The sequence below is a fragment of the Tamandua tetradactyla genome, chromosome 5 (genome assembly GCF_023851605.1).
Source record: "Tamandua tetradactyla isolate mTamTet1 chromosome 5, mTamTet1.pri, whole genome shotgun sequence".
NCBI lineage: Eukaryota > Metazoa > Chordata > Mammalia > Pilosa > Myrmecophagidae > Tamandua > Tamandua tetradactyla.
Genome location: NC_135331.1, coordinates 152460466 through 152487299, shown reverse-complemented (window position 1 = coordinate 152487299; position 26834 = coordinate 152460466). Strand labels below are relative to the sequence as shown.

Here is a 26834-nt window from a genome sequence, read left to right as displayed (position 1 = left end):
CACCTAGCAGAACACAAAATGGTGTCTGGCAAACCAAACAATAGAAGGCTGAGATGGTTACACCTGTGCCTGACCTGCAGTCCATCCCCTGTTTTTCTGCTGATTGGATACTCCAGAGGTTACAGCCTATTCAGAAAATCTAACTAATTTGAATTTCCCACAAAACTTTCCCCTTTTGTTTATGTTTTGCATTTTTAATGACCCTGGTCATTAAGGATTTGGCGCTAGTTCTAAGCTTGTGTCAGAGGCCCTCCCCTTTCCCTGCCTGTGACACCTTTGTGAGAACTAAACTTAGTTTGATTCTTACACTAGGAGCCTTATTAAAAAATAAAAAATATATAGAAGCCAAAAGTTAGAGAATGCTAGTGACTATAGTGGGATGTCAAGGGAAACCCAAGAAGAGAATGAAAGAGAGGACATTGCCAGAGAGGACGTTTGTCACGTGAGACAGAAGCACTAACTACTGAGCTCCAACGGTTGCCAGGATCTAGTAGCAGAATTATAGACCTGAGAAAGCAGGTCTTACTCATATCTTGATTTTTGTCCTTTTTCTAACCTCAAAACCATGAGCCAATAAATTTGTGTTGCTAAGCAAAAACCAGGTGGTGGTATTTGTGACAGTACTTCTGGCAAACCAAGACACATTGATTTGCATTACTGTCTCTCTTCTTAGGTCATTTTTCAAATCAAAGTAAAAAAGTCTATAAAAATCACTCTTATCAGACTGCTTTTATTGTTTTTCTCCTCCAGACTTTATAGCCCAACAATCAGCCATTATTTTGTTCCAGTAGGTCTGAATTCTGGTGAAGTATAGGAGGTGACGTTACAATTGGGAAAGGAAAATTTGCATAAATGTGCAGCCTATCTTTCCTTTATATCATCCTTGCCACCAGTGCTATTGGGATTTGCCGTGCTTGTGAACATCATCCAATAGCTATGTCAGTTGGAAAGGAACTGGAATCTGATGCTCATTAACATTGATTTTCATGGCCTTAGGGGTCCTGGTGATTGACCACAGATTGATTTGAAACACAGTGTTGCTAGGTTTGAAGAAGGCTTGGAGACAAATGATCACAGGTGAAGGGGCTTATTCTGGCACCAGCATGATGGGGTCTGAAGTCAGACGTCAGCCTGCCGGGGGAGAAGAATGGAGGATCTATGTTGACAGAAGACCTTGATTCATTGAGGGAGGGTAGGACTGCAGATTGGGATGTGGGCAGAATAGTCTGTTTCAATGTCGCCCAGTTATGGGTGGGGGATGGATGACTTCTGTGATTTTTCCCCTTGTTCAGGGTTCGAGCCTATCATTCTAACAAATGTCCCTATTTAATTCTTGGAGAACAATGATACAATTACACAACCTTTCATTTTAAGTAAAATTAAGGCCACTTTCTAGTAACCAGTGAGTGTAAACTTTACTACTCAACAGCTAAAATTAGTGTGTTGTTAGAGTTTACTGAGGTTTCCAATTCTGCAGAAATTTTAACTGCCAAGCCTCATTATGCAATATTGTGAACTGTGCTTTGAAGTCCCAAGTTTTCAAGAAGAAAGATTTGCTATAAATACATTAGTGTAATCTTGAATAAGATGTCATTTTCAACTGCTACACATTTCATGAAATTTCTCTTTTATATGCTGCCTAAGTTCATCACTAACTTTAAAAATATTTTTGTCAAAAAAATACACTCATAATAAAAATATAGAGATTAAAGTTAAAATAAAACCAGATCCTTTAAAATAATGAGGTGCTTTTTTGTATATCTGTCATGCATATGGATATCAAATAAAAATTTTAAATCAGAAGTCAGCAGAAAACATAACAGTATATTGAAAGCATACATCATTAGTTTTCCAATATTGAGAAAGATAATGATAATGCTAAAAAAATAATGAATTAACATTAGATATCCAATCTTATCCACTATTCTTTAATTTACTTGACTTTATTCTGGGTCCAGCATGATGGGGATCTGATGTCAGATTTGAGCCCACCCGGGGAGAATAATAAAGTTAAGTTGAAAAGTACAGGAAGGAAAATTTGGAGCCAAGTGGGTAGTGAGAAAGTTTACTCCAGCAAGGGCTATTATGTAATAGTCAGTCTTACTCAATTGGGCAAATTGAAGCTGCACCTTGAGGCAAACCCACTTTTAGATGAAAGAAGGAAATCCCGTTGATCAGAATGACCTATCTAGAGAATATGTTTATGGGTGAAAAATGGCTATCCTTGCCATGTAACCAAACACACACAAACCCCATTGACCTCAAGAAGCTTATATTCTAGCAAGATATGTAGATAATACATAAAAAATATGACGAATATGTGAAATATTTTAAAAGTTTAAAGAAGACAGGGATGCTAGGGGGACAAAGGTGAGAGAATGCAATATCACCCTGGATTGTCTTGGTAGTTCTTGTGGAAAAGGTGACAAGCAATGAAAGGAAATGAGGAGGATAGTCTAAAAAATACCTGGGTGTTTAGTATTACAGTTAATACTAAATGTAGAAACTGAGTTATTACTCCAGATAAAGGAAACAGATGGGAGCATTCCCTGTCCTTTATGGATGAGCAGGAATGCAGTGTGAATGATGTGGAATAAGTGAGGTATAAGACAAGAGTAAGAGGGTCATAGGAGAACATCCTTTAAACTGGACTTGAATGACTGCTATCCTGAGTAAAATATGGAGCCAATGAAGGGTATTGTGTAGAGGAGTCTAATTTTCTGCTTTACATGAATTACGTTGGTTGTTGTATCAAGTATAGATTGGGGCACAGGAGGATGAGAGGGAAGACTCATGCTAAAAGAAAGAGATCAGTTATGAAATAGATGAAACCTGATGCTGACTCAGACCAGGGTGGTTAGCAGTGGATTTTGTGAAAAATATATGGATTCTCTATATATTTCTAAAGTACATTTGGCATGATATGCCAACGGACTTGCTATGTGGTGTGAGAGAAAGAAACTAAAGATGATTGTGTATTATCTGTTTGTTTGTTCTTCATTAGTATTATTGCCATCTTCTGAAAAAAAGCAGCACGTGAAACAGATTTTTTTGGTGCATTTTCAGACATTTTTAAGTTTGAAAAGTTGTACTTGACATCAAAGCAGAGCTCTTGAGTCGCCTGTGGAGTATATAAGACAGGAGTTTGGGTAGAGCTGTGTGCTGTAGATATAAATTGGCTGGGGGAAGGGGGCGGTTGTCAGTTAATTTTTAGTAATTTAAAGCCTGGGGACTGAGTGAGCTCTCTAAGGGAGCAAGAGGAGGGTCAAATGAAGAGAGATCTAGGTTAGGAGAGTCAGGAAGACAGTTCCTGGGGTATGTGATATAGGGTCAGATAGAGAACAAGGCAGAAGCTGATTTCTAGAACTTGGCACACGTTTAGCTAAAGTAGCAGCAGCAGTTTATTAATGTTATGGATCTACTTAACTACTGGTTCCTAGCCCCCTTTAAGGACATTTGTTGATTCCAGGGTTAATTCCTTTCCATGTGCCTTCAGCAGTGAGTAAGGAAGAGCTATAGAAGCAGCGAGCCAAGTCAATCAATGTGCTGAGAAATAAAGATCTTACATTCTTCATTATTGGTGCAAGCATGATAGAAATAAGGGATCTAGTAGAGAGAGTAAGAACAGAGGTAAGAAAGAGATATAACACATTGAAAGTTTATGAATAACTGGTTAAGGTGTATCTGCACAAAATAATTGTCATTTTGTGATGACTTTAGGCATGAAATAACTAATAGGAAAGCAATGTAATATATGTTTGCGAGTAGTATTTGATTGAAAAATACTTTTATTTCCCATACATTTCTTGTTAGTGTGAGGAGGAAGAACACTTTTTTCCCTAATTTAGCATGAACAGTCTTCGTGGGGTCTGGAGTCCTTGAAACAGAAATACCATTTAATAAAAATCTAATACATCTTGTCTAATGTTATTCAATGAAATTGTCAATGAAACCTAATTTGGTAAGGGCATCATTAATTACTCAACTGGTAGAAATAATTATTTTTAGATATTCTCCTTTTGGCAGCTCAGCAAAAAGAAAGCAAAAATTGCCTCTGCAGAGTAAGCAACTGGAAGTTTCTTTGTAGTCAGCATTTAAAGGTGACTTCTGATCTGTTGTTAAGACACACTTCTCTGGAAAAAAGAACATATGGCACTTTCCCCTCACCCTTGGCTTATGTTCCAATTCATTCATAGAAAAATTAGAGGCTCAAAAACAGCATAATTTCATCCTTGATGGCTGCTTTTATTTTTGTTTTCCTAAAGAACTACATCAAAAATGACACTAGTGCAATGGGATTTCGCTTTCCCCTTACAGAGCAAAGATGTTGCTGATTATACAGATCTGAAAATGAAAACACTGAGACAACAAATTTAAGGCTCCTGGACTTTTTTTTTAAGCATGCAATTGTAAATTGAAATGCCTTAGAATATGTCTCAGGATATGAAAGTCTTAAACTCCTATATGGGGTTGAGTTTCAACATATAGCTATTTTCTTTTCTTTCTCTCACAAGTACTTGACTTATAAATAGCACATACTTGTAAATAGATGTTATGAAGTCACTGGAGCACTGCTCTTTTTATCCCAATTTAAATTAACTGCACTGATCAACCTGCCTTGGTACTTTCACCTACACAGCTTTAGAGGTACAAAGACCTAAAAGAAAATACATCTCTAGTCTTTGCAAAATCTATAAAAGTTTTGAAATGTTGTGTTTCCATTTCAATGAAATCAAACAGCTAATTGCCTTAAATCTTATTCTGGATCATTTAATAACAAAATACTGACAAGTGAGTTCAGTGTTCATGTTTGCTGTGATACCAAATTCATTAACTAATGAAAAAATAAGAGTGAGAGCTTTAATAATACACATGTTTGCATGAAGGAAAAGGCATAAGTCAAATAAACCAAAAAAGTACAGGAGAATTGAGCTCCATCATGGTCCTAGACAGCTTTAGTTTTCTAAATTAAAAAAAAAATCTGTGATGAAGCAGTCAGAATAATAGTCACATTATGGGCAGCATTATAATTTCAGAATAAAACATCATTCTCAACATTAAAGTGTTATTCTAAATTTTAGTTTTTTTGGTTTTGTAGATATATATAGATAGATAGATTTTCTTTAAGATTCATATTTATATAGAAATTAACATAAGAATTTTTAACAATTTAGAAAACATTATAGGAAAAATGATTTATCAAAAGATGGTAGAATAAAACCCAATTACTGAAGTCTTGAAGCTAACATCTGGTGAAATTAACACAAAATGGTTTAAAACTAGGATTGACACAAAAATTCACCAACAGCAACCAAAATAAGAAAGGGCTTCAAACTCCCTCTATAAACTCTGGAAACATGAAAACAAAGAAAGGTTTACACTGTTGGTGAAGGCCTTGATGGAGTGTCTGATCCTGTCATGTAAAGGCTTAGAAGGAAATATGATGAATGAAAATAATCCTATGAATTCTCAAATTATCACCAATACATCACAGTTTAGGGAGGATGAATATGCACATATACAGCCTAAGGAGGGGAAAGGGAGAGAGTGGAGAGAGACAGAAAGATAAAACAGAGAAAGAGAGAAGGAAGGAAGAAGGAAGATAGGCATCTTGGCTGGCAAAAAACAACAACAATAACAAAAAACAAATGAATAATGCCATTTGATTACAGATTTAAGGAAAAAATGAAAATTATCCGGGAGTACCTCCCACTTGAGAGGAATTTAATAAGCACTTAAAATTCAAAGGCACATTAAGAAAACAGAAAATGAGAGTTTTGAGCTATGGGACATATCACAGACCCAACACCATTAAGTGAACAAACAAATAAATTGAGAAAAGAAAGGATTACAACAGATAAGGATGAAACTTTAATAACTATAAGAAAGGCATGAGATTATCATTTTGAATGCAAAGGGAAAAAAAAAAGACCAACATATTAAAGCAGCTAGGAAAATAACTCTACATCTTAAGAATAGAAAGAATATATCATATCGTAAGTATAAGTGTTAGTTCTACCATAGAATATTCAACAAGTGGAACAGAAAAAATATATATTCACATATATGTTAGGAAAATCTTGCTATAAAATGAAGGACTAACTCTGAAGATGTAAAAGATCACACCACATTGTATGAACAATTGATTCAAAGGAATGCACATGGAGATGTTCTAGTTTAGTTATTGAATTTCAAAGATAACTGAGGGAATTTTCATGCACACAGGTAAAAGAACAAGTAAATACAAAAGGGAAAATCAGGTTTGCCTCAGACTTTTCCTCAGTTGAACATGTGCGACGACAATGGAGCAATTCCTACAAAATTCCAAGGAGATATCAAAAAACATAGCCAATTTATAATTGAAGTCAAAGGAAATTTGTATTTATAAAAGCAGTAGGCACTTATTACCAAACACAAAAAAAGCACATGGAGAAATAGTTCCCTTGAGTGATCTTTCAAAAATAGTACCCTTTACTGTCTTAATATAGCTAACTGGAAGATAAGTCAAAATTAAAAAAAAAAAAAACAGAAATAGAGAAGATGTGAAAAATGTACTGATAGTAAGCACTGAATACCTCACTTAAAGTAAAACTGAGCTCAAACAACGAGAGTCATACGTCTATGGAAAAGAATTCTAGTGTTACAAACTTTTCCAAATAAAAAATAGAACTATCACTATCTAAAATTAGGAAGTGACAGAAAGAAGGAATGAAATAAGTACAGTTTCTCATAATTCCTTTGTCATAGGAATTTATTTTGATCACATAAGCTAGAAATTTGAAGGAAAAATAAAGCACAATTCTTGCTCCATTTTGTCAATAACAATATTTTCTTCTTACCAACAATATTTTAGGCTTTTTAAAAAAAACACAAGGAAATACCTTTCCGAAACTTCAGTTTCATTTTAATTCCTTTTTATCCTAAGAATACAAGAAATAATACATTTACTATTTTCTATAAAATACATGGAATATGATCTTATTTAAGCAAACACCTTTCATTTATCTATAAATTTAACTTTTTAGTATACATACATAGTAATAAACTCAGATAATGTTCAACAAAATGTTAAAAATGTTCGGTTTTCTTTCCTGATGATGAGATTCTAATGGAGTTTTATAGGTATCTTCTTTTTACATCTCTGTATTCCTTGACTATTGACTTAAAAAAATAAACAGGTATGATTTCTTAGAAATACTATAAAATCATTACTGCAGAGTGAAAAGGGCCTACATAATGCTTCTATTTGTATAACATAGATTTAGCTCTGACCCTTCAGGTGGTAAAACTGATAAGCATTGGTCTGGGTAATAAAAGAGATCAAGGACTTTTCCTTCATGGACTCTTTTGGTACAAATTTCATAGAACATGCTATTCTACCTTAGGCCTGTCTCATGGAAATGCCTATGAAGGGGCCCTTTCCAGACATTTAATGTAGGAAAGATAATCAGTGGAAGCTCCAGCCTGGATCCATTTGACTTTTCCAAGATTTGCCAAACCTTTGCATCTATTTATTAAAAATCCCTGTGATGTATCAATGGTAAGGGAAATCTTGGTATATCTCTTGGTATATTTTCTGACTTTATCTAATTAGTGATAGCATTGAATGGAGTCACCAATGCCCTGGTAGAAATCAAGAAGATAAGGGAGGAAAGTAGTATTAATCTTTAAAATATATATGTATATGGTAAAATAATATTTTGAAACTGAAAACCTGCAAACAAGACAAATATACAAATCTCCTTTATCCTAATGGAAAAATTCACTGATTGATAGTGAGATGTTATATCTTGTCAACTACAGCAGCGACCTTTAGACTTGATGCTGACATCAATACGCCACAACAAGCTATCTGTTAGAAAGCAAATACAGATTCATCTGCATTTCCAGAATCTTCAATGAATATTGCGCAGTCTTTTGCCCGACGATGCCTGTTTTTTGAAATAGCTACGAATTGCACTATGAAAACTTCAGAAAAACTACTGCCTTGATACATTTACTTAAATTTTAACTTTTGCCTTTGATGTAAGAGTGATTTCTGATGAGTGATTTAAAGAGAATTGCCTTCCTGGAATCTTAGTGAATATTTTGTAATGCTTACATTGTTTTAAATGGTCAGAGTAAAATTCTTCAAAATAAATGTATTAAGAAGGGTAGCAAAATTCTTGCTTGTGTGGCATTGAACAATTTTGAATTCTACTCCCATTTATCTTTTTCTTAAAAATATGAATAAATTTACTTATGAAAATAATTCAACTTTAGAGCTCCTAATATCTGCCTACTTTGAAAAACCGCTTCTTCACTCTTTCTCCCTCCTTTCCTTCTTTCTAATTCATCCTACAAGTTTTTGTTGTGCACTATACATAAACATTGTATAAGCACTTCAAAATGCACACACATTTTGAGACTACAAAAAGGATAGACTGAACCCCTGCTTTTCTGTATTTCACTTTGGATTCTGGAACAGTACTGTTGAGAGTCAGAGATTACAAAGCTTTTGAGGTCTGTGACCCTCTGGTTTTAAGAAAAGGCAACGTGTTTTACACGTGGCTGAAAGCAAATGTTGACATCATATATATATTTTTTAAACTTTCATAGTTTAATTTTAAGCACCTTGTTCTAGTTTGCTAGCTGCCAGAATGCAATATGCCGGAAACGGAATGGCCTTTAAAGGGGGGAATTTAATGAGTTGCTAGTTTACAGTTCTAAGGCCGAGAAAATGTCCCAATTAAAACAAGTCTATAGAAATGTCCAATCAAAGGCATCCATCCAGGGAAAGATACCTTAGTTCTAGAAGGCCAATGAAGTTCAGGGTTTCTCTCTCAAGTGGAAGGGCACATGGTCAACACAGTCAGGGCTTCTGGAAGGGCACGTGGTGAACACAGCGTCATCTGCTAGTTTTCTCTCCTGACTTCTGGTTTCATGAAGCTCCCTGGGAGGCGTTTTCCTTCTTCATCTCCAAAGGTCACTGGCTGGTGGACTCTGCTTCATAGTGTTGCTCTCTCTGAATCTCTATTCTCCAAAATATTTCCACTTTTATAGGACTCCAATAAACCAATCAAGACCCACCCAAATGGGTGGAAACATGTCGTCCGGTAATCCAGTTTAACAACCATTCTTGACTAAATCACATCACCTAGGGAGATGATCTCATTACAGTTTCAAACATACAGTATTGAATAGAGATTATTCTACTTTTATTAAATGGGATTTATATTAAAACATGGCTTTTCCTAGGGGGCATGCTTCCTTTCAAACCAGCACACACCTTGACTAATAAAAATTGTTTCTATCTTTCGAGCACTTGTGGTATGTCATGAACAGATCATTATTCTCTCCTGTAAGTCTTCAACCTTGTTCTTCTTCACAGGAATGTTCCTTCATTTTTCTTCCAGATAGAAAATCCCTCATTTCCTACAAAGTGCACCTCAACCATGAAAACTTCTTTAAATACGGTAGGTCTCATTAATTTTTTCATCTATAAACAGATTATTTATAGATAAGTGAAATAATTTAGCAGTTGTCTATATTGCATTCTTCACCTGTTGACTTTATATTCCCTGGCTGGAATTTAAACACCTGGAGAGGAGGTTCCCTGCATTGTTACACTATCTGAGTGAGTATCACTAGATAGGAGGCAATTGAGAGGTACTTATTTGTTGAATTATTTTCTTTTCTAACTGCATTTATTAAGAGGTATAGGAGAAGGGGTTTTCAGATTTAGGTAAAACAAAAACAGACAGCTCAGTTAAATTTGAATTTTAGATAATATATGTATAATTTTTTAATGTATGCATGTACCGATTGTTTCATGGGACTCAAAAACACTAAAAAAACATTATTTGCTGTTAGTCTGAAATTCAAAATTAACTGCGTATCTTCTTTTATTCTGACAACCCTCAATGGAAGGGGGAAAAAAGTTAGCAGCTCCTGTCAGTGGATGAGAACCAGAGGACATACTATATAATCATAATATTCAAAAGGACAAAAATAGAGGAAAAGCTTTTCCTTTTCTTTTTATTACGGACTTATGTTTGGTGTTTGGGTGTGTGTAGGAAAGGGAAGGACACCTCACACTAATTTCAAGTTCTACAGAACAGTAGGAACAACAACAGGAAGAAACATCTGACACATAGAAGCATTTAGAGGCCACCCAGATGTAATCAGATGCATCAGAATTAGAAGACTAATTCCCCAAACTACTATTGTAGAAAATCTACTATTGTAGAAAAATATGCACTGCCCATAAGTTACATTTCTTTTGCCAAAAATGAACTAGTACAAATCCATTTTAATATCTTTTTTCTTTAATTATTATTTGGCTATTTTTTCAATCCATGGCTGAAAACATGGGCAATTTTGTATTGCATTTGGACTTTGTCAAATTGTGTTGGGTTCAGAGAAATATTTTCTGCCAAGTTCCCATATGTGCATGCCAAGTAGTTTTCAATTGGTTTATAAGCTCATGTATATTTTAAATGAAATGAATACATTCATTTTAGATTCCTTTCGGCTTAACTCACCCAGATGGTTCAGAAGACATCCAACAAACCTTTGATTCCTGTTATAAGAAATCAATTGCTTAAAGGTTTTGGAAGTCAAGAAGCCAGACACCTCATTTGCAAAGAGTCTAAGTGGACCCAAATGTTCTAGCTCCATGTGTCTGATGACAGTGAGATTTGCACTCTCCTGAAGTTGAAATGAATTCCTGGACTGAAACTCAGCTGAGGTAGTTTTAACGTCCTAGTTAAGTGTTCAAAACTAATAATACTATGCTTTAACTTTAATACCTGTATATACTGGGTCATCCTAAATTCATACATAAAACATAACCAATATACATATGCTACATACATATAGGCCTACCTATCCATCCATCCATCTATCTACCTACCTACCTATCTATCTATCTATCTATCAATATGTTTACTACTACCCTTAAGCACTTAACGCCAACATCTGAAGAATACAGAAAATAGTATACTCTCCTTGTTTAATACTATATATTTTAATGTGTGAATTAGCTTCTATGGTGCTTGGAAATTAGTGATACAAATGGAACTAGACAGCAGAAGCAACTATTTAGTCCATTTTTCAAGAATAGGTTCAAAATCTTAGTTTGCCCTGTGCACATAATAAAACATTTTGACTTTATTTTTTTTATTAATCATATTCTAGATATGGAAGTGTTTGCAAAAAAAAAAAAAAACTCAGGTGTGCAAGTTTAATAATTTTCTCTATTTGAATTAATTTCAGTTTTAATTCTTATTCAACCAGCTGGTAGAAACTGATTCACTGTCAATGCAAACCAGTTTTCCTAGGATAGTGTCCCATATTTAGAAGGAGGGGGTTATCTAGTGCCCAGACTTTGTGGGAGGCATTATTTATCCTTTTGTATCTGACATGTGAGGAGATATTCACTATCTCATCTGCTGCAACCACACAGGTTGTTTTTGGATGTCTTTTTGTTCCTATCCCCAAAGCCCCTTCAGTTCTAAAGAGGCTCTATGTTAAGAGGACAGAAGATGTAGAATTCTGGGGCATGGAAAGCTATTCAGTTGCTAAGACTCCATTAAGTCCCCATTCCCTCTTTGTATTTTGAGATCTTTGTCAGTAAAGAAGACACTGGAACCACTAGCATTTGTGTGTTCATTTTTCATTCTCTTACCTTCCTTCTTTTCCCTCCACAGATTGTGGAAAGTGTATGTGGTATATGTGTGTGTGTGTGTGTGTGTGTGTGTTTGTCGTTAAGTCCATGTGTCAGTTTTCTATTGGCCATATTTATTAGGGAGATACAATCTAGCTCCATCTCATAATGTTTCATGAAACACTTTATGCCAGCAGAACTTTGATTTTCTAAAGACCAAGATTCCTGTAAATCAAAGTCAGAAAAAGCACAGACCACCAACTGGTCGAAGTGTTTCAAATCACCTGAGGACTGGGGTGAGACAAGAAAGAAGTGTTATTCTGAGAAGTAAAACATCCAAACAGCCTTAGTCACCATGTTTAGAAAGAATTGATTCTCATTATTTAATAAACACAATGTAAACAATGCTTTGACAGTAAAATAGCACTATAACCATGGATTTAAGTCCTATAAATCCAAAGTCACAGAAAATAGGCTTGAATTATTATTGCAAATGTTTTTTTAAAAAAACATTTCCATAAGTAGAGGTACTTTCAATTCAGATCAGGACACATTTGGGATGTGAGGGCATGGTAAGCTGCTATAGGGGTGGGTGGGATGAAAGCAGGCTCAGATGGTAATGCTCAAATAGATGCCTCCTGGTATAAATTCTGGTTATTCAAAAAGGAAAATAAATTATCTTAATACCTGAAGAACATATTTTAAAAAAATAATAAACTGGAGAATAAAAGACAAATTGGAACATTGAAGACTGGGAAAAATAGCAAAATATCTGTTTAAAATGTATTATGTAGACTTAATTGGATTTGCAACTTGGGTTCCTTTCAGTAAATTGCGATTTGAGGTTCCAAATTGTGTCCATAGGTACAAACTCAAATACCTTCAGAATCTAGGCAGGTAAGTTAAATGTGCAAAGTGGCCAATTCCAAGCCAACAAGGGATAATGGGAACTGGAAATGTAGAGGTTTTTCTCTATGAAAAGAATCACTGTGTAGGCCAAACAAAGCACATCTGCAAGCAACATTAGTAATTCTGAGGCATTCAGTTAGCAGAATCCTGCTAAAGCAAGCATACATCTTGAAAATGGTTTGGAAAAACTTGCAAACAAATTGTGAAGTGAATGGATTACCTTGGAAATTATAATATTTAAGCTTGAAATTTTGGGAATGAATATCTAAAGCTATTAATTTCCATTATTTAAAGAAACTTTTGTGCTCTGTCTCCTTTTGGCAGACTGGAACTCTCTCTTTAAAGCTTCCTTTCCTTTTTACAAAACAAGACACTAGCAGTAGTCTTGTTATATAAAAGTAGAAATGGATAATGTTAAAATGAGATTCTCACTATATGACACTGGTGATGTTTTTAGACACTAAACCTAACAAGTACAAAATGGAATTCTTTATTTAAAACTATTTTAATAGATGCTGTGATACTGAGATACTGATCATTGTTAGCATTGCTTGGTTACCTGACAATTTTGGAAATATGGGTTTATACAGTTACCTTCTCTCTACAGAATTGTCATTTACTATTCTTATTAGTATACCACTAGAAATAAGTCTTAACATGTTTCAATATTGTTTGTATGCTTTGTTACAATTTTGCATTCCACTTAAATATATTTTCTCATCTGAACTTTACGTAATCATATCTTTATCCTTATTCATACTTTGCATATGAGGAAACTGAGGTCCTAGACGGTTAAGTAATTTTCTTGATTTTAGTCACTGAATCAACAGTAGGACAAAAGTCAGAAGTTTTTCTAACTTTAAGGACTTTGGGGAGTTTTCATGCTACTGTGGTAGAAATATGGTTGTCTTACATTGTCTTTTTTCCAAATATCCTTTTTAATATTTTATTTTACTTGTCTTCTCTATATGTCTGTGAAGGAGATATGATTTAGCTCATACTACAGGCACAGGAAAGAGAAACTTAGGAGGTTTAAGTTCTTACTGTAGATCAAACTGTAAGTCAGACCAGATTCTACCGAGAGTGGTGTCCCAGAGTCTGTTTTGTTGGTTCTTTTTCTGTTCTAGGCTGAGCCTTGCATGAAAGCATTAGTTGTTCATTTATCTTGACATAATTATTCTGGACTCTTTCATCCAAGGACTAAATGACTAAATGGTGTACATGCTCTTTTACTTACAGTTTATGATTTTAATTATAGCTTTCATCACTTCCTTTGACTTTTAACCACCTGTCATTCCTTTGCCAGAGCTTTCATTTCCATTGGATGTTGATGTTGCAGATATTTACTTCAGGCCTGGGCTTTTGTTTCATTTATGCGAATGATAAATCCCACACTCCTAACATGCTACTTAGGGTAGAATTCAGTGGAGTTAATTATATTCCCTGCATAATGTAATTCTGAACTCCCTGGGATGAAAATAGCATTAGAATTTTGTATAATTTCATGTTTGCTCTCTCATTACTTCTGAGATTTAAGCAGATTTAGTTTAGGTGACCTGAAGTTCAAGGTTTTCCTAAGTGAACTGAATGAATTATCTCTGCTCTCTGCTTTCCACTTAGCAATGATGTTTATAAACTGACAATGAAACGGATGACAGTCTCCTAAGGGTAGGAAGCCAGGCGATATGCATGTCAGTGCTATTACATGCTCCTTGGTTTGTTTTGTATTTTTTCACTGGTTCTTTGTTTACAAAAGTGAAATCATAAAGTAATCCCAAAGAATCTTGAGGTCAACCAAGATTGCAGTAGTTGTTCTCATACTTCAAGTTTTTGATGAGAAATTATAAAAAGAAGGAAATATGATTATTTCTTAAGCAAAAATAGTTTTTCTTTTTCTTTATGTAATTCTTAGGCTTTCATGTGGAATTTTAAATATTGATTTTCATAAGCAGTGATAGAATTTTCTTCCAGTCTTCTTTTATGGTCAGAAAGAACAAAGATTTCAGAATCAGACAACCATGGGTTTGATTAGTGAATTTACGCTGTTCCTATCTAGACAGACCATCTAACTTCTCTTAGCTTCATATGAGAAACTGGGACAATAATACCTACCTTACAAGTGTTGTTATATAGATCAAATATGATAATGTTCTTTGAAGTCCCTTAATAAAATTAGTGTTCAATCCTGATAAGTTTTGTCTTTTATGCATTTGTGGTAATCATTTAAATTAACTTATCCAAAATTTACAAAGCCCCAGAATATCCAAGAAAGGAAGTGCCTTTAAAAGGGTGTAGTTGATCTTGTACCACTTTCGCTCCTGCCCACACCAGGCTGAGGATAGAGTTAAAGCCTTATGACGATAGAATCTACTCTCAGAATCTCTGACACTCATGCCATCTTAGTCCTTCCATTCTGGTTTAGGTATGTCAGAAGAGTTTTGTGTGTTCTCCCCAAAGTTCTCAGTTTCTCACAGCATTGCTATGTCTTTTCTGACACTCTTTGGTGAAATGACCTCATACTCTGATGCCCTCTGCCACTCTTGTGGTTTGTAACCAGACTTTTGAATGATCTGGTCATCCAGCTGAATTTTTCTTATGTTTCTAATATTGTGAAGAATGTTTTTATATAGACAGATTATGAAATGGAGTAGTATCACATATTCTTTCACCTCCATCTTGCTGTGGAGAATTAAGTTGTAATCCCTTGCTAGGCCACAAAATAGAATAAAATTTCCTCTCATTTTTTTCAGCTGACATACAGTCATAAACTTCTTTCTTTTTGCCTACTTTTATTGCAGCTTTTTTTCTCAGTAGGAACCCAGGGATAGGCCAAAGATAATGTGACACGCACAGTTACTGCAATTGTCAATTATCTCTTTTTTTGTAGGTTATTATTTTTAAAAAATGCATTTTTATTGACAAATCTTTATACATATGCATTCTATATATCAGGTACAACCAGTGGCTCACAATGTCATCACATGGTTGTATATTCATCAACATGATCATTGTTAGAACATTTACATCACTCCAGAAAAAGAAATAAAAAGAAAAAATAAAAAAATCATACATCCCCATACTCCTTTCCCCTCCCTCTCATTGACCATTAATATTTCAACTTACCCAATTTATTTTACTTCTTATCCCCCCATTATTTATTTATTTCTTATCCATATTTTTTACTCATCTGTCCATACCCTGAATTAAAGGAGCATTATAGACAAGGTTTTCACAGTCACACAGTCACATTGTAAAAGTTATATCGTTATACAATCATCTTCAAGAATCAAGGCTACTGTAACACAGTTCAACAGTTTCAGGTACTCCAATCACTCCAATATATCATAAACTAAAAAAGAATATTTGTATAATACATAAGAATAACTTCCAGGCTAACTTCTCAACTCTGTTTGAAATCTCTCAGCAACTGAAACTTTATTTTGTCTTATTTCTCTTTCCCTGCCCCCTTTTGGTCAAGTGGGCTTCCTCAATCCCATGATGTCAGGTCCTGGCAAGTCCCCAGAGTTCTGTCCTACATTGCCAGGGAGATTTATACCCCTGGGACTCTGTCCCACGTAGCAGGGAGGGCAGTGAGTTCACCTGCTAAATTGGCTTAGAGAGAGAGGCCACATCTGAGCAGTAAAAGAGGTTCTATGTGGGAGACTCATGCATAATTTTAAGTAGACTTAGACTATCCTTTACAGGAATAAGTTTAATAGGGGCAAACCCCAAGATCGGGGACTCAGTCTGTTGATTTGGTTGTCACCACTGCTTGCGAGAATATCGAAAATTCTCCAAATGGGGAAGTTGAAAAGTTTCTCCTTTCTCCCCAGTTCCCCAAGGGGACTTTGCAAGTACTTCTTTATTCACTGTCCAAATTACTCTGGGATATACAAGATATCACACTAACCTGGACAAACGAGATCTCACTCCCTATTCAACATTTGATATACTTACGGTGTTCAACTAAACTGACGACACAAGTTCAATTAGGTAATGCACTACCCAAACGTAAATTTTGCACCAATGAAACCGCTCTCCCTTTGGTCTCACACAGAAGTTGAAGTTTTAAAATATAGATGAATTCATCTTATGTTCTGATCTACCTTAGTCCTATCCAGATCAGCTTCATCTGTATCTCTAGTTGAAGTCTTACCCCTTTCTCAACTTTTACAACTGTTCCTCCATGGGCTACTGCTGACTGTCATAGCTTTAGATCTCTAACTCTGAGTCTCAGGTGTCACATAAATACCTGAAGTTTCTGGGAGTGACCAGGTTATATGCAAAAGCTCAGTATCTCAGAATTTAGAAATAGCAACTACAACTCTTGAATATATGTGATTGTTGTAAATGCTGATAATCTAGAACCCTTTAGAATAGGCCCCAACCTGATAACCAATGCTCTTGGCTTCAGTTCACCAAGTTTCTACTTTAAAGTTAACCTATAGGAGTGAGGCATGATAATATTTGTCTTTTTGTTTCTGATTGTTCATTCAATTTACAGTTCTTAAGATTCACTCACTTAGTTGTATGCCTCACCACTTTATGTCTTCTCGGGGAGCTCAGTAGTCCATTTGTATGTACACACCACAGTTCCCCCTTCCATTCATCAGTCACTGTGCCCTTAGACCACCTCCATCTGTTGTGAATCTCAAGCACTGCTGCCATAAACACCAATGTACAAATGTCCATTCCTGTCCCCACACTCAGGAATATACTGAGCAACAGGTTGTAGGAGTATATGCCAACCCTATCCCTGTACTGCCCTCCAAGGGGCTGCACCGCTCAGTTTCCCAATGTATAGTGACTAGATACATTGTTCTCTGCATTTTCTCTAGCACTTTTTTTCTCAGTTCATTTTTAAACAGTTTTATTCACACATCATACAATCCAGCCTAATCCAGTCCAGCCTAAGAAACAGACTTGCCTTCACCACCAAATCTATATGAAGACATTTCTTTTACTTCGACAAAGAATTCATACTCTGCCCCCAACCACCCCCACCTGTTGACAATTAGTTTCAGCATGCTGTCTTTGTTACATTCAGTGGAAGTGTATTGCAATGTTATTGTTGACTAGAGATCCTAGCTTGCATTGATTGCACTTTCTTCTTGTATACAATCTGTGCTGGTTTGAAAGGATTTATGCACCCTAGAAAAGCCATGTTTTAATCCTAATCAATCTTGTGGGAACAATGGTTTCTTCTAATCCCTATTCAGTACTATAGGTTGGAAACTTGATTAGGTTAACTCCACAGAGATGTGACTCACCCAATTGTGGGTAGTAACTTTTGAATAGAAGGAGATGTGACTCCACCCATTCCAGGTGGGTGGAATTCTTTAAAAGAGGAAGCGGTCTGGAGAAAACTTGAGAATAATGAGAGAGCCATAACAACACAGCCACTAGAACCACAGAGCCCACCAGCCAGAGTCCTTTGGAGATGAAGAAGGAATAAACCCCTGCGGGAGAGTTGCATGAAACAAGAAGCCTGGAGAGAAAGCTAGCAGACATCACCATGCTTGCCATCTGCTTTTCAATCGAGACCGAAACCCTGACCTTTATCAGCCTTTCTTGAGTGAAGGTAACCTCTTATTGATGTCTTAATTTGGACATTTTTTTAGACTTGCTTTAATTTGGACTTTTCTGTGGCTTTAAAAATATAAACTAGCAATTTATCAAATTTCCGTTTTTAAAAGCCATTGTGTTTCTGGTATATTGCATTCCGGCAGTCAGCAAGCTAGAACACCACCCATTTTCAATCCCTTGCAATGTTGACATTCATTTGTTCTCCCTGAGGCAAAAATGTTTTTCTATTTGTACATTTAATCACCATTACTGCCCACCCCAGGCATTCCTAAATGATACCATCTCAGGTTTTATCCTCTTTCTTTCCTTCAGGTTTCAAATATGACCCCAGCCCTTTTCCATCAAGCATACTCTCATTCAACTTCATTCAGTGTACTTATTGTGCACACTGTAGCACAATAATGCTACAATGAAGTAGTATTGTGCCACTCATTTCTGAATTTTTACAATCAATCCTATTGTATAATCTGTATTCTTTCAGCAGCAAATGCCTAATCTCTACCTTATTTCTATCTCCTGATAACCTGTGTTCTTCACTTCAACTCTCAAAGTTCATTCATTATTGTTAGTTCATACTGGTGAGATGAAACAATGTTTCTCCTTTTGTTTCTGGTTAATTTTACTCAGCATAATGTCCTCAAAGTTCATCCACATTGTTACATGCTTCTTGACTTTATTCTGTTTTATAGCTGTGCAATATTCACCACATGGATATTTGGGCTGTTTCCATCTCTTGGGAATTGTAAATAATGCTGCTATAAACATTGGTGTGAAAATGTTCATTTGTGTCCTTGCTATTGTGGTAGTTGGATTCAGTTGTCAACTTGGCCAGGTGAAGGTACCTAGTTCTGTTGCTGTGGACATGAGCCAATGGTACGTGAACCTCATCTGTTGCTCACTACATCTGCAGTGGGCTAGGAGGTGTGCCTGCTGTAATGAATGATGTTTGATTTAATTGGCTGGTGGTTAAATGAAAGAGCTCAACATAGCACAGTCCAAGCAGCTCAGCATACCTCATCTCAGCACTCACAGCTCAGCCCAGGCCTTTGGAGATGCATAAAGAAACCACCGTGGGAAAGGTTGTTGGAACTCAGAAGCCTGGAGAGAAGGCCAGCAGAGATTGCCCTGTGCCTTCCCACATAAGAAAGAATCTCAGTTGAAAGTTAGCTGCCTTTCCTCTGAAGAACTAATGAAATAAATCCCCTTTTATTAAAAGTCAATCTGTCTCTGGTGTGTTGCATTCTGGCAGGTAGCAAACTAGAACAGCTATCATGTCCTCTGAATAGATACCTAGCAGTGGGTAGCTGGATCATATGGCAATTCTGTACTTAGCTTGCTGAGAAATTGCCAAACTGCCTTCCACAGTGATTGTACCATTTTACATTCCTACCATCAGTCGATAAGTGTGCCTCTTTCTCCACATCCTCCAAGCCCTTGTCGTTTTCTGTTTTTTTTTTTGATAATGGCCATTCTAGTGGGTGTGAGATGAAATCTCATTGTGGTATTGATTTGCATTTCCCTAATAGCCAGTGAAGTAGGCATCTTCATGTGCCATTTGTATTTCGTCTTCTGAAAAGTGTCTGTTCATATCTTTTGCCCAATTTTTAATTAGGCTGTTTGTCTTTTTGTTGTTGAGTCTAAGAATTTCTTCATATAATCTGAATTCTCAACCCTTATCTGATATGTGGCTTCCAAGTATTGTCTCCCATTGTGTTGGCTGCCATTTTGCTTTCCTGACAAAGTTATTTGATGCAAAAAAAAAAAAAACGTTTAATTTTGAGTAGATACTATTCATCTGTTTCTTTTTTCAATGCTCGTGCTGTGGGTGTAAGGTCTAGGAAACTATCTCCTATTACAAGATTTATAAGGTATTTCCCTACATTTTCTTCTAAAAGTTTTATGGTCTTCGCTCTAATGTCCAGGTCTTTGATTCATTTTGAGTGAATTTTTGTATACGGTATGAGATATGGATCCTCTTTCATTCTTTTGCATATGGATATCCAGTTCTCCAAACACAATTTATTGAAGAGGCTGCTCTGTCCCTGTCAATTGTTTCTTGAATAGACAAGATTGTGGCCTCATTCACAATCCCTACTCACATTCCCAGATTTGAGTGGATTCTTCAAGGTGCAAAGGATGACTCTTCATTATCTTACTGTGCCACTTAGCAGTATGCAACGATACCAGTCTTTGTCTAATAATCGTGGTCAATGTTTATAGAAAATACCAGTACTCATTCCATATATATATAGTGACTTAAGTGATAAATGAAATATATAACAGAGCCATTATCAGTTTCAGTTATGTTTATATCAGTTCCATTCTTGATGTTAGTTTTCTGTTATATTCATCTGGTCTTGAACTATAAATGGATCACATTCCCCCAACTTCTAGATTCTTATTCAAAATATTTATCAGCTTTCATCAGAAGAGATGACAGATTATGATAATTTAAAATGTACTCTTACATAGATTGAAAGTATTACCTAACTTTTGGGGTTCTAATTGGGGAGCTTATTATATTTGGATGTTCATGTTACACACTTAAAACCAGAGCTGTGGAATTTTAACAGTAGAATCAGACTGACCAACAATAAAAAGGATTTTACAGGGGCCCTTCATTTATTACAGAACATCAAAGGGTTTATAGAGAAGCAAGAATGTTTTCCTTCTAAATAGAATTGAATTGCTTGCCTATTCAGGAGAACCTCCTTGCATTAAAGTGGTTATGTTACTTCATAATCACCCATGGATTACTGAAAACATTTTTTAAAAATTTGAAATGTGGGAGTCATTTACTATCATCTAGTGTGCTAATGTTGAAATTAAAATGGACTTAGATAACAGATCTTATTTTCTTTTTAAATAAATGTGCCTTTTCCATTAGATTATTGTCTCTGTGGTTGTCCCACTGAGCTGTAAATTATTCCCATTATTTTATCATGTGCTTCATTTCTGTCACCCTGGTAACAAACTATAATTGCCTTTTTAATATTTATGTATTTTATTCAAATGCTTCTTTTTAACTAAAGGAAAAATGAACTCTTTAACAGTTGAAGGGCATGCCAATTCTAATCTCTATTAAACTTCCTTTACTTTCCTTTGTGTGTGTGTATTTTTTTTTTTTTACTTCTCTGGTATTAATTCTATAACAAACTGGAATGGTTACAGACATTTATATAATTTATATATATAAATTTTATGTTCAATAATTAACTTCATATTTATTTACTAAAAGTAAATATGATAAAATCAAATGCTCCAAATTAAATTAAATATCATTATAAATAATAATCATTCTTACTCAGGCACAGAAATTATTGTGAAGAAAAGCAAATTCGGACCTCCTAATGCTATCTGTAGTGTTGTAATGGGGACACAATAAGGCCACTTTTTTTTATATTGAGTTGCTCATTTAAGATTGTCAGTCATTTAATCCAAGCAAAAAGCTCTATCAATTTGTAAAAAGCAGACAGTGCACTATTTTTAAAACCAATTACATTGAAACCATTTTCCCTTTAATGACATTTTATTTCAATTTCTAAATAAATTTGGGAGATTATAATGTAAATATGCTGGGAATATTACCTTAAATAATCATGTAGCACATTTTCATCTCATTGACTGTCATCATAATTTTAAAAAAGTAAAAATTGCAAGAAATCAAGTATTTATTTGTGAATAGATTGTGGAAACATATCTCAGTTTTTAAGAAAAGGAAAGCTATTACACAAGCTAGCAAAATAAAAAAAGTTTAAATATTTTAAAAATAGCATAATACTAACCTTTGAATACAATTATCAGTTGCAAATTCAGTGCATAACAATCATTTGACTCAAAGAATATTTTAACAAATACTTCCTACTCAATGCTGCAAAAAGGGTGGAAAATAACATTTAAAAAAGAAAATCCCTGCCAAAGTAAAAGAAAGTAAATATTAATATTTATAGATTCTTTCAAGTTTGGAAACTGTCAATCCTTATGGTTTACACATCAATTTAAGTAGGAGCATTGACACAGTTACTTCTCTCATTCTAATCTGTTGCACTGGGTAGAATGCTTGTATAAGTTATCCCATATATCACAAAATGCACATAATAAAATTTAAGTTTGGCAGTTATTTTTTAAGGAGGCTTTTGCAAGATTAAATTTAAAAAGTCTTTAAATTAGTGTTCAGCCTTTTTTCCCAATCTTAGTTTATTTGGAAGTGACTGGAATTTTTAACAGCTTTGAACTAGCATGAACTACAAATTCTGGTTCAATCTACAAGTAAATCAGTGCCACTTTAAAGATAAGCTTGCAGTGTTTTAGAATAATTTTCTTATATAATCATATTGAAGGAATAATGTGATTTTGTTCACCAAACTTAGGAGGAACCGTGTATTTGAGTTCTGGCCAGAGGAATAGGCCCAGGTAATACCTGCTGCTTGCACGTTCGTACAATCTTCCATTTCATTTCTCCCTTTTCATGCATTTGGCACAAAAACTACTAAATGATTTGAATCCAGATCCCAGAGTTAAGGCTTAGAGAAGAGTCATCTAGGAAAATAGCTTGACCTTCCTTAAAACATGAAAGAGGAATGATAAATAAACTTCTATGTCTTAAACCGTCAAGATCATCAAATATGGTAGCTAGTATTATTTACCCTGAAAAATATAGTTCTATTAATCACGGTCCTTCAGGGAAGCAGAACCAACAGAATACACTATATATATATATTCACATATGCAATATCATGAGACTTATTATAGTAACTGACTCACAGGAGTGTGAGGGTTGTCAATTCTGAATTCCATAGCGCAGGGGGCAAGTTGGCACCTCCAGTGAAGTTGTGATGAATTCCCCAGGAGAAGTTAGGTGGCTGAAGTAGAGACAGGAATTCTTTCTGACTCCTGAAAATCATCATTCCTCCTGTTAAGGTCTTCAACTGATTGGATGATATTTCATCCAGTTATTGATTGTATATGTAATTAGCCATAGATGCAATCAATCGATTAATGATCTAAAGCCACAAAATATTCCCACAGTAACATTCAGGCCAGTGTTTGTTTGACCAAACAACAGGACACCATAACCCAGTCAAGTTGATACCTGAACTAGTACAATATAGTACAATAATAATTTTCCTGAGAAATTTCCAAAACACACTGTTTTAAAAACTAGCTAAGTTTCACTAATAAAAATGAGCTAATGTTTATTGCATTTAATTCTTACAATAAGAATTTATTTTTGTTGTACAGAATTAAATAATACAAGTGTTTTTTAAACTTTGAGTGTACATCAATAAAATAAAAACACCATTGGAAATATCTAGCATTAATAATGTCCAGATTTTCAACAATTGCTTATTTTCTCTTTTGGCATATTACCATCAACACTATCATTAAAACAATTCCTCATAGACCCTTATCATCTTTAAAAATCGCCGTATTGATAAAAAAGCATAAACCATTTCAATAACAGATTTTATATCTTTTGCCTGACTGGCCTTATACCCTAATCACTTTAAATTTTATATTGAATTTTTGAAGCTGTAGGGTATAAATGATGGTGGAAATATATTTTTAAGTAACTAAATGTTCAGAATGTATTTTTCCGGTCAACTATATCTTGAGTGATTTTCTGCTTGTTATAGCTGTCAATTACTGAAAGATGGATGTTGAAGTCTCTAACTGTAATAGTAGATTTTTCTATTTATCTTTGCAGGTCTACCACTCTTTTCCCACACATATTTTGACCCTGGTGTTAGGTACATATATATCTGGGATTGTCAGTTCTTCTCGGAGATTTGACTGACCATTTTATCATTATGCAATGCTCCTCTATTTATCTGATAAATTTTGCAGTTTGTTTTGCCTGAAATTAATATATCTAATCCAGGTTTCTTTTTATTGGTGTTGTCATGGCATATCTTTCTCCATCTCTTATATTTTTTGGCTGGGGCAGAGGGGTAGGGGCTGAAATTTATCTCTTTATTTCAGAGAATTGATGATCATTTGGTGAATGTAGGAAGTACTGACAATAAATTGTTCCATTTCCCCCAGATCATCCTGACCAGGACTGCAGCTTTAAGCTACGCCCATAAAATTAGTTGGCTAGAAAGAGATTCAGAACAAGTGCACAAAATTAAGCCAATGTTTATTTTCTGCAATACAGGGGAAAAAAGAATGAAACTCATTTCATAAATATTTGCTACTAAGAATTTTATTTAAAAGATTTCATCAAAACATTGCCGAGTTCACTTTGACAATACATATGCTAAAATTGTAATGATACATAGAACATTAGCATGGCTCTTGTGCAAGCTTGGCACACAAATTCCTGGTGTTCCATATTTTTTAGAAGATAAAATGTGGGACTATTATAATACATTGAGCACTGTTGTGAATGATGGACTGTGGTTATTGGTACAAATGTTCTTGCATGAATTATAACTAATGTATGACATGATTACAAGGTGTCAATAATAAGGGGATATGTGGGAGAAATACACCTAATTTAAACTAGGGACTATAGTGTACAGTAATATTATAATATTCTTTCATCAATTGTAAAAAAGGTACCACACTAATACAGAGTGTCAACAATAAGGGAGTATATGGGAATGCTGTATTTTTTTACATGACTTTTCTGTAAATCTTCAACTTATTCACAATTAAAAAAAAACAGTACTTTTCTTAAACATCTTAAGTGAAAAAAACCAGACACAAAATATTACACATGTATGATTCCATTTTATTTTGTAAATATAAATAAATCTATACAGGCAGAATTACATTAGTGGTTATGTAGGGCTGGGGAAGAATTGAGGGATTGAGAGGTGACTGGTAAAGGGGATGGAGTTTTTCTTTTTGTTTGGCAGTAATGAAAATGTTCTACAATTGAGTATGGTGATGAATGCACAACTCTCTGATCATATAAAAGCCATTGATTGCACACTTTGGATGGATTGTATGATGTGTGAATTCATCTCAATATAACTGCTTTTTAAAAAGAACATAATTATGATAAAAAGTTATATGATAAAAAGTTCAGAAAGCATAGAGCCTATTTATATTTAAAAACAAATGTGTTAATAATTGCCTAATCTTTAACATATCATTTTTAATATACTTTATTATAGTAAAATATATACAACTCAATATTTCCTACTATAACCACTTTCAAGTGTGCAATTCAGTGGTATTAATTATATTCACAAAATTATGAAACCATAACCAATACACATTACCCTCCTTTTTTTACTACCTCAAACTCTGCATCATTAAGCAATAATTTCTCTTCTCTTCCCCCACCCCTGATAATCTGTAATCTACTATCTGTCCTAGTTTCTACAATTACAGTGGATTTCTTGCAGACAGCATATAGCTATATCTTATTTTTTTTTAAAATTTACTCTAACAATCTTTGTCATTTCATTAGTGTATTTAGAACATTCACATTTGAAGTGATTATTAATTATTCTTAAAAAATTTTTAGTGATTGCTCTAGAGTTTCCAATACACTTTTAAATTTAGCCTTCAAATAACATGGTACATTTCACATAAACTAGGTATTTATAATAGAATAGTCCCAATTCTTCCCTTCTCTCCTTTATGATATTATCATTCATTTTACTAACTCATATGCTATAATCACCAATACATAAATCCATTGTTACTGTTATCACTTTGAATAGTTATATTTAGATAATTAAGAAAAATAAAATATTTATTGTAATTTCATTTATTCCTTTTCCACTGCTTTTTTTCTTGAAGATCCTAGTTTCTCACTTATATAATTTTACTTCTTGAAGAACTTATTTTAACATATCTTGGAGGTAGGTCTACTCTTGATGAATTGTTGATTTTAGTTTTTGGTTTTCTGAGAAAGTTTTCATTTTTTCACTTTTGAAGGGTAATTTCAGTGGACTTAAGTTGGCCTCTTCTTTTTTCCTTCAGTACTTTAAATGTTTCACATAACTCTTTTCTTGCTTTCTGGTAAGAAGTTTACTGAAATTCTTCTCTTTAATATTCTATGGGTAAGGTATTTTTCCTTCTGGCTTCTTTCAAGATTTTATCTTTGACTTTGTTGTCTGTAGTTTAAATATGATAGGTCTAGGTGTAGATTTGTTGTTATTTATCCTGCCTGGTGTTTCCAAGATCTGTGTTGTTGTCTTATGTTAATTTGGAAAATTATCAACAATCTACATCTTTCAAAATTAGCCCACTGTTCCTGTGTGTTCTGTTCTGCCTTCGTTATTATTTTTCTCTTTGTATTTCAGTTGGGAAGTTTCTACTGATTTATCATTAAGTTTATTACTTCAGATGACATCATCAAAGGCATTCTTCATTACTGTTACTGCGGTTTTGATTTCTACTATTTCCTTTAATTTTTTTCTTAGAGTTTCCATCTCTCTGTTTCTTCCAGGTGGTCTATTTTTTTTCCATTATAGCGCTCAGCATATTAACCATAATTGTTTTAAATTGCTTGTCTGTTAATTCCGACATCTGTGTCACATGTGAGTCTGGTTCTGATGCTTGCTCACTATTCAGACTATATTTCTTCTTGTTTTTTTGGCATGTCTTGTAATTTTTAGGGAAAGCTGGGAATGTTACTTTGGTAAGAGGTTTTATGTTAATCTGGCTAAGAGCTTGGCTGTGTTTAATATTTTCTTCAGCTGTAGACACCAGACGTTTCAAATTTGCCTAA

General features: G+C 34.5%; 1 long non-coding RNA gene and 1 other non-coding gene across 2 annotated transcripts in view; both read left to right on the top strand.

The window, feature by feature from the left end:
• Window positions 1-10822, top strand: part of LOC143682819 (uncharacterized) — a 58132-nt gene extending 47310 nt beyond the window's left edge. Inside the window, exons 3-4 of the long non-coding RNA XR_013175299.1 lie at window positions 9371-9455; window positions 10503-10822. This is a non-coding gene — a long non-coding RNA (uncharacterized LOC143682819). The remainder of the gene's footprint in view (window positions 1-9370; window positions 9456-10502) is intronic.
• A 13555-nt stretch (window positions 10823-24377) lies between these two features.
• On the top strand, window positions 24378-24482 carry LOC143685413 (U6 spliceosomal RNA). The gene has a single exon (XR_013176643.1). It is a non-coding gene; the product is annotated as a U6 spliceosomal RNA (small nuclear RNA).
• Window positions 24483-26834: the final 2352 nt, after the last annotated feature.